This window comes from Saccopteryx bilineata, chromosome 2, assembly GCF_036850765.1.
Source record: "Saccopteryx bilineata isolate mSacBil1 chromosome 2, mSacBil1_pri_phased_curated, whole genome shotgun sequence".
Classification (NCBI taxonomy): domain Eukaryota; kingdom Metazoa; phylum Chordata; class Mammalia; order Chiroptera; family Emballonuridae; genus Saccopteryx; species Saccopteryx bilineata.
The window spans coordinates 173,105,298-173,114,635 of NC_089491.1; positions in this window are offsets into that span (position 1 = coordinate 173,105,298).

Genomic DNA, 9,338 nt, shown 5'->3' on the forward strand with positions numbered 1-9,338 from the left:
AGCAGAGAGAATGGATGATAACCTACAGATTACTTACTGGTGGAGAGAGAGGTAAAGAGTTGGGTGCTTGGTTGGGACATTTCTATTTTTTAGAGCTTTTTTTTTATGTGAAAGGGAACACTTCTCCTGTTGGATTTTATATTAGGTGGGACAAAAGTAAGTTTACAGTTGTTCATATGAAAAATAATATACAGTAATTAATAAATAATAATGCAAGAATAAACTAGTTTCACTTACTCACAACTGTAAACCCACTTTTGCCCTACCCTGTATAAAGATGACAGTGTTCTCACAACCCTTGATTAAGTGTTTGCACTACAAATTTCATAGAATTTTGGAGCTAAAAGGGTAGCACAAAAAAAACCAAAAACGGGTAGCACAAAATATTCATCTGATACAAACTTGTCTTTAGGCAGTTGTTTTTTTTTTTTTTCTTTTTTGAGAGAGAGAGGCAGAGAGAGGGACAGATAGGGATAGACAGGAAGGGAAAGGGATGAGAAGCATCAATTCTTTGTTGCAGCACCTTAGTTGTTCATTGATTGCTTTCTCATATGTGCCTTGACTGGGGGGGCTATAGCAGACTGAGTGACCCCTTGCTCAAGCCAGCGACTTCAAGCTGAAACTGGTGAGCCTTGCTCAAATCAGATGAACCTACTCGGTCTGCTGTAGCCCCACGGTCAAGGCACATTTGAGAAAGCAATCAATGAACAACTAAGGCAGGGGTCGGGAACCTATGTCTCGTGAGCCAGATGTGGCTCTTTTGATGGCTGCATCTGGCTCACAGACAAATCTTTAATAAAAATAATAATAACGTTAAAAATATAAAACATTCTCATGTATTACAATCTATTCATTTCCTACCGCTCATGTTCATGGTTGTGGGTAGCTGGAGCCAATCACAGCTGTCCTCCGGGACAACACCAAATTTTTATTGGATAATGCGTAATGTACACAGATCATTGTATGACTCTCACAGAATTACATTTTAAAATATGTGGCATTCATGGCTCTCTCAGCCAAAAAGGTTCCCGACCCCTGAACTAAGATGTCACAACGAGAAACTAATGATTGATGCTTCTCATCTCTCTTCGTTCCTGTCTGTCTGTCCCTATCTATTCCTCTCTCTGACTCTCTCCCTGTCTCTGTAAAAAACAAACAAACAAAAACCAAAAAAATTAAATGAGCCCACACTCAAGCCGGTGACCTTGGGGTTTCAAGCCCAGGTCCGCTGCGTCCCAGTTCGATGCTCTATCCACTGTGCCACCACCTGGTCAGGCTTCTCTAGTTTCTTAAGGTGAAATCTGAGGACATTGATTTTAGATTTTTCTTTTTTTTTCTTATTTAATTAATTTTTAAAGGTTTTTATTTATTAATTTTACAGAAAGAGGAGGGGGTTAGGAACAAGAAGTACCAACTCATAGTTGCTTCACTTTAGTTGTTCATTGATGGCTTATCATATGTGCTTTGACCAGGCAAGGCTAGAGTGTTGAACTGGCAACTTCAGCATTCCAGGCTGATGCTCTATCCACTGTGCCACCACAGGTCAAGCTTTTCTTTTTTTCTAATATACATGTTCAGTGCTATGAATTACCATCTAAGTACCACTTCAGCTTTATCTTGTAAATGTTAATATGTTGTGTTTTTGTTTTCATTTTGTTCAAAATACTGTCTAGTTTCTCTTTTAATTTATTCTTTGATTCATGGGTTATTTAGACATGTGCTCTTCGAGCCATGGCCGATTGGCTCAGTGGTAGAGCGTCAGCCTGGCGTACAGAAGTCCCGGGTTCAATTCCCGGCCAGGGCACACAGGAGAAGCGCCCATCTGCTTCTCCACCCCTCCCCCTCTCCTTCCTCTCTGTCTCTCTCTTCCCCTCCCGCAGCCAAGGCTCCATTGGAGCAAAGATGGCCCGGGCGCTGAGGATGGCTCCATGGCCTCTGACTCAGGCGCTAGAGTGGCTCTGGTTGCAACAGAGTGACGCCCCGGATGGGCAGAGCATCGCCTCTGGTGGGTGTGCCGGGTGGATCCCGGTCAGGCGCATGCGGGAGTCTGTCTGACTGCCTCCCTGTTTCCAACTTCAGAAAAATACAAAAACAAAAAAAAAAGACGTGTGTTCTTCAGATTCCATATACAGTAGTCCCCCCTTATCCACAAGGCATACATTCTAAAATCTCCAGTGGATGCCTAAAACCATGGTTAGTACCAAATCCTATATACTATGTTTAGTTTTTCTATATACACATGCCTATGATAAAGTTTAATTTTAAAATTAGACACAGTAAGAGATTAACAGTGATAACTAATAATAAAATAGCACACATATCAATATACTGTAATAAAAGTTATGTGAATGTAACTAACATTGTACTAGAGATTCTAGTTGGGCAATAAGGCAAGAAAAAAGACACAAGGGTTAGAAAGGAAAAAGTAAAATTATCTTTATTTGCAGGTATGATCATCTATGTAGAAAATTCTAATGAATTTACAAAAATGCTATTAGAACTAGTTTAGCAAGATTGTAAGATACAAGATCAACAAACAAAAATCAATTGTATTTCTATATACTAGCAACAAACTATTGAATGTTGAAATTAAAAAACAAGCCTGACCAGGCAGTGGTGCAGTGGATAGAGCATCGGACTGGGATGCCGAGGACCCAGGTATGAGACCTCGAGGTCACCAGCTTGAGCGCGGGCTCATCTGGTTTGAGCAAAGCTCACCAGCTTGGACCTAAGGTCGCTGGCTCAAGCAAGGGCTTACTCATTCTGCTGAACGTCCACGGTCAAGGCACATATGAGAAAGCAATCAATGAACAACTAAGATGTCGCAACGAAAAAAAACTGATGATTGATGCTTCTCATCTCTCTCCGTTCCTGTCTGTCTGTCCCTATCTATCCCTCTCTCTGACTCTCTGTCTCTGTAAAACAAACAAACAAAAACAACTAAAAAACAATATCATTTATCATACAAAAATATAAATTATTTAGAGGCAATTCTGATAAAAGATGTGAAAATCATATATGCTGAAAACTAAAAACACTGGTTAGAAAAATTAAGACTTAAATGGAGAGATATACTATGTTTATGGATTGAAAGATGCACTATTGCTGAGATGCCAGTTTTCCCCAAACTGAATTTGTAGATTCAATGTAATCTCAGTCAAAATCCCAGAATGGTTTGGGTTTTTTTGTTTTGTTTTGTTTTCTTGTATTTTTCTGAAGCTAGAAACGGGGAGAGACAGTCAGACAGACTCCTGCATGCGCCTGACCGGGATCCATCCGGCACGCCCACCAGGGGGCGATGCTCTGCCCACCAGGGGGCGTCGCTCTGCCACGACCAGAGCCACTCCAGCGCCTGGGGCAGAGGCCAAGGAGCCATCCCCAGTGCCCAGGCCATCTTTTGCTCCAATGGAGCCTCGGCTGCAGGAGGGGAAGAGAGAGACAGAGAGGAAGGAGAGGGGGAGGGGTGGAGAAGCAGATGGGCGCTTCTCCTGTGTGCCCTGGCCGGGAATCGAACCTGGGACTCCTGCACGCCAGGCCGACACTCTACCACTGAGCCAACTGGCCAGGGCCCAAAATCCCAGAATGGTTTTTGTAGAAACTGACAGTTGATTATAAAATTCATATGGAAATGCAAATGATCTAGATCCACACACAATGTATGATTTTTTTTTTCTGAAGTTGGAAACAGGGAGGCAGTCAGACAGACTCCCACATGCGCCCGACCAGGATCCACCCGGCATGCCCACCAGGGGGCGATGCTCTGCCCATCTGGGGTGTCGCTCTGCTGCAACCCGAGCCATTCTAGTGCCTGAGGCAGAGGCCACAGAGCCATCCTCAGCACCCGGGCCAACTTTGCTCTAATGAAGCCTTGGCTGCAGGAGGGGAAGAGAGAGACAGAGAGGAAGGAGAGGGGGAGGGGTAGAGAAAGCAGATGGGTGCTTCTCCTGTGTGCCCTGGCCGGGAATCAAACCCGCGACTCCTGCACACCAGGCCGACACTCTACCACTGAGCCAACCGGCCAGGGCCTACAATGTATAATTTTTTTTAATTTATTCATTTTTAGAGAGAGGGAGAGTAGAGAGAAAGAGAGAGAGAAGAGGGGGAGGGGCAGGAAGCATCAACTCCCATATGTGCCTTGACCAGGCAAGCCCAGGGTTTCGAACCGGCAAACTCAGCATTCCAGGTTGAGGCTTTATCCACTGCGCCACCACAGGTCAGGCAACAATGTGTGATTTTTAACAAAGGTGCAAAGGCAATTCAGTGAAGAAAGGAGAATCTTTTCAACAAATGATGGTGGAACAAGTGGCTATTTATATGCAAAGTTAAGTTAGATAACTCATGCTCTGAAACTGTGAGGAAATAGGAAACTTCATGCACTTATGGTAAAAAAGTAAAAGGTTCCAGTTCTAGCCATTTGGAGAACATCTGGTAGTCCTTAGTGAAATTATGTATGTCTTAAGAACCAGTCCCTAAGGAATCTCAGAGAACCACTGTTCCTTTCAGGCCCACTCTAAATGGTCACTACTTGGTTAAGGCATTTATGAATGTAGTGTGTGCATATGATGGAATATTACACAGTAGAAATGAACTAACTTTACCTGTACCACTACTGATACAGTACTGTGCATATTTATTTATTTGTTTATTTATTATTTTTAGGTGAGAGGAGGGGAGATAGTGAGGCAGACTCCTGCATGCACCCTGACCAGGATCCACTTGGCAACCCCATCTGGGGCCAGTGCTTGAGTACTGAGCTATTTTTAGAGCCTGAGGCTGACACACTCAGGCCAACTGAGCTATCCTCAGTGCTCAGGGCCATACTTGAACCAACAGAGTCACTGGCTGAGGGAGTGGAAGAAATAGAGAAGGGGGAGAGGGAGGAGGGGAGAGGCAGATTATAGCTTCTCCTGTGTACCCTGATTGGGAATCAAACCTGGGATGTCTATACACCGGGCTGATGCTCTATCCACTGAGCAACCGGCCAGGGCCCTGACACATCTTTAAAAACAGTGAAAATTATAACATAAATTATTTATATAAATTTAAACGGTAGTACATCTCTCTCCCTTCCTGTCTGTGTCCCTCTCTCGGTCTCTAAAAAAAATAATAAAATAAAAAATAAAAGGTAGTACACTATATTTTTCAAGAATACATACAGATTTGTCATGTATTAGAGTGTATCCCTATAGTATAAAGGGAAATGACAGAAAGGGATGAATACTGGAGTAAATAATCCATATGAAAATACAGAGAGGCACTTTTGTAGATCCATGATTAACACAAAAATGAATAGAGGAGAGAAACCAGCAACAGAGGGCACAAACAACTCTTTCTAGAAGTTAAGCTATGATAGGAATCTGAGAGTTGGGACAACTTGATGAATATGTGGGGTAAAGAGGGAAAGTTAAAGGGAGACATAGTAGAAAAAAATACCAGATGTTGATGGGAGCAAGTTGGTAGAGAGGAGAAAGGAGAAGGTGGTGGCTGGAACTTATCGAAGGGACTAAGTGTTTAAGATGGTGAGAGGAGACTCTGGCCGGTTGGTTCAGTGGTAGAGTGTCAGCCTGGCATGTGGAGGCCTGGGTTTGATTCCTGGTCAGGGCACACAAGAGAAGCGACCATCTGCTTCTCCCCCACCCTTCCCTCTTTCAGCCATGCTGCAAGTTGGCCCCGGGAGCTGAGGATGGCTCCATGGCCTGGGGTCAGGCCTTTGGTTTCGAGCAATGGAGCAGTGGCCCCGGATGGGGGTTGCCGGGTGGATCCTGGTCCCATGCATGTGGGGTCTCTCTCTCTGCCTCCCTGCCTCTCACTTGATGGGAAAAAAAAAGATGGTGAGAGAAGAGAGACTGGCCTTTGATGTGAAGAGAGCGAATTTCTCCAGTTAGCAGGAGGAGACTGGAGAAAAGGAGAGCTGAGTGGTGTTCAAGGGACCGATCTGTAGACTTGGAGATGGATGATGGGAGGAGAAAGAAGGAATGAAATAATTTCATTGGTGAGTGGGATGGACGTCCTCCAGATAAATAGTAGAGTCATTGGATATTGTTGAAATGCTCATTTGAGGTCTGTGTTCCAGAACAGAGGGGCCTCCAAAGAGTAAAACAAGTGAGGAGTAATATGGGATAGCAGAGCTGCTAATAGTGGAGAATGCAGTGTTATGGATGTCACAGACCACTGAGACGTGCAGCTTAGAAAGGGGGCCAAAGAAGAGTGGAGTGAGGGCTGACTGTGGTGGTGCAGTGGATCAAGTGTTGACTTGGAACGTTGAGGTCTCTGGTTCAAAACCCTGGGCTTGCCTGGTCAAGGCACATATGGGAGTTGATGCTTCCTGCTCCCCCCCCCCACCTCTCTCTTTGTCTCTCTTCTCTAAAATGAATAAATTTAAAAATAACAATAAAAAAGAAGACAAAGGGGTAAAGGGAAGATGTTTGAAGCAGGAGAGTGGGTGCAGAGTTTGCAGGACACGGAAGGTAAAAGGACCAGACAGGAAGACCCAGCTCTGTTCCTGGCCAAGGAGGAGAACCCAGCTTTGCAAGAGGATAGCCCTAGAGCTGCTCCTGCTTTGCACATGTACCCTCTTTCTGTTAGAATCCATGGGAGTCCAAAAAGACCAGAGTAACAGGCTTTTATTGAAAGGAACCCTGCCAGGCACTTCTCCGGGTGGAGAAAGGCATCAATACAAGCTAGAGGACAAATTTAATAGGGTAAAGGAGAATCTTGAGCAAAGTGGGTGTTTAATCAAAAGTCCTGGTATGTCTGGAATGCTCCTCTTTGGGGCGGCTTGCCAGCTTCTTGGAACTCCTCTGTCTCAGGGGCAATAGTCCAGTAAGTAAGGGTGAGGTCTGACAGATAAGCAGAACATCAAGAGGGCAGTTTGGAATTCCTCGTAAATTCATGTATCTATCATTTCTCAACTCTGTGGTATGATAAAAAAGAAAAGAAGTGGGGGGAAGGAAAGGGTATGGAGTTCAGGAAGGAGGTTTGTCTCAGACTGGTCATCTTCTGGAGCTACTTCCTGCTGTTATCCCTATTGGGGCCTCCTTCGTGGACCTCTCCCTGGGGCAGTTGGAGTAGGAGTGTATTTATAGGGTTCCAGAATTTTCTGTTTCGCGAGGGCAGGTTTCAGGGTTGGTGTGTAGGGTTAGGTAGATTTTTCCAATTTTCTGATTGGCAAAGGTCTGCATGCGGTTCTGTAAGAAACTAGTGAACAAACATAAGAGGCATGGTTCAAAAAGTTAGAAAAATAAACAGGAGAGTGAGTGGACCAATGAAAGGCAATAGTCAAGACACCCAGTTTGTGCGAAACCACTGATTCCATGTTTACGAATTTGCTGGGCTTCAGAGAGAGAGAGAGAGTGGGCATAAGACAGGGAAGTTGCCAGTCCCCCTGCCCCTAGACCTATTTTTATAGAAATTCCTAAAGCAACAAGAAGAGGGATTACCTGTACAGCTCGTTTGGTCCTTAGATTGACAGGTAGTGTACTAGGAACTGGAAGAGGCTCTGGGGTTGGATTAGGTTGATATTTGGGGTGAGATAGATTAGGGTACAGGTTTCTGTCCAATTAGTAGGGAGACACATATAGGTGTTATGCCGTTTTTCTACTTTAGCAGCAGTGGGAGTTGTCAGGATCACGGTGTGTGGACCTATCCACGTAAAAGTCAGTCCTTGGGTGATGTAATGCTGGAAGCGCCTCTTGGACAGTCTTTGAAAAGTTTGCTGAGTAATCTGTAAATCCTGCAAGTACTTAGGGAAAGGGTGGTTACATTTCTACACTTTGTAGCTAGAGTTTAAGTCCTAGTGACCACTGCTTCTAGCTGGAATTAGCAGCAGGTTCCAGCCTACAATAGGCATGGGGCATTGAGACAAGAGGAATAAAGGAGATGCTATATATTAAATAAAGTAACAAAATCAGACTGTTAATACCCACAGTAGAGATCTTCAAGGGATAAATAAAATTCTAATATTCAGGCAAGGCATAGTAGATGGCCCTTGTGTTTACAAGAAATGAGATCAGTTTATCTGCTACTTGGAAGAAATGCCTTAGGCTCGTGAATGATGTCCTTGGGCCTTCAGTGGCAATTTCAAGCATGCTGGGCAAGGTCAGGTCACAGGTAGCTGGAGCAGGGCTAGAAGAGACTGAACCCTTTCTCCATGGAGCAAGGGGACAGCTTACCTTCTCCTGTCCCTCTTTCCACAGCAGAGATGTGTCCCTTGCTGGGGCTGGGAAGCCTGACAGGCTTCAGTTCACTGACCTTTCTTTCCACTCTGGAGCAGGGCCCTGATGGAATTCTATGAAGCCCTTTAGGGCACTGGAGACTTTAAGAGCGTAAGCCAAGAGCTGGTATTTCCTGACTTCTTTTGGGCCTTATTTGCCTTTTCTATTACTTCCTTGGCCATTATAGACCTTAAAAGCCATACTCAGAAGATCTCACTGAGGGGCTTGACTAAGAGAGCAAAGTTGGGAATCCAGTGTTTAAAGAAGCCTATTAGACCAAGGAAAAAAAGGATTTGATTTGTGGTGGTAGGTGGTTGGAGACTGTGGAGGGTCTGAGTTTGATCTAGGGTAAGACCTCAGGTGGTGGGGGTTAAGGCGATGCCTAGATAGGCTATGGACTGAGAGTGAAATTGAGCCTTAGCAGAGAAGACATGATATCCATTCACGGCGAGGAAGTTAAGGGTGGCAGTGTGTCTCCTTGAGGCAGGCAGGGAGGGACTGCAGAGGAGTAGGTTATCTACATATTGTAAGAGAGTACTAGTTTTGAGATTATGTGCTGTTAAATCCTGAGCTAGTGCCTGCCCAAACAGGTGTGGGCTGTTTTTTATCCCCTGGGGTAAGACAATCCACATAAATTGCTGGGCTGCATTCGTGTCCGGGTCAGTCCAGGTGAATGCAAACAGAAAGTAAGAGTCAGGGTGTAGAGAAATGGTAAAGAAGGCATCCTTGAGGTCTAGGACCGTGAAGTGAGTGATGTTTGAAGGAATGTGTGACAGTAACTGGTAGAGATTAGGGACTACTGGATGAAGGGGAATTACTGCCTCATTGATTAGGTGTAAGATTTGTATGAGGTGATAAGCCCCTGAAGGTTTTTGAACAGGAAGGATGGGGGTATTGCAGGGAGAGTCTGTGGGGATGAGTAAGCCTGGTTTAAGAGGTAGGTAATTATTGGTTTAAGGCCTTAGAAACAGACACAGTTACACATTAAACAGAGACTTCACATACAGATTATGAATTAAGGAATTTAAATGAGTGAGCTTTACTTGTTTCAATTAAAATTATATAGAGATATTTTCTGACAAAGAGACAAAACAGATTACTCACTCACACAGCTCAATAGACAAC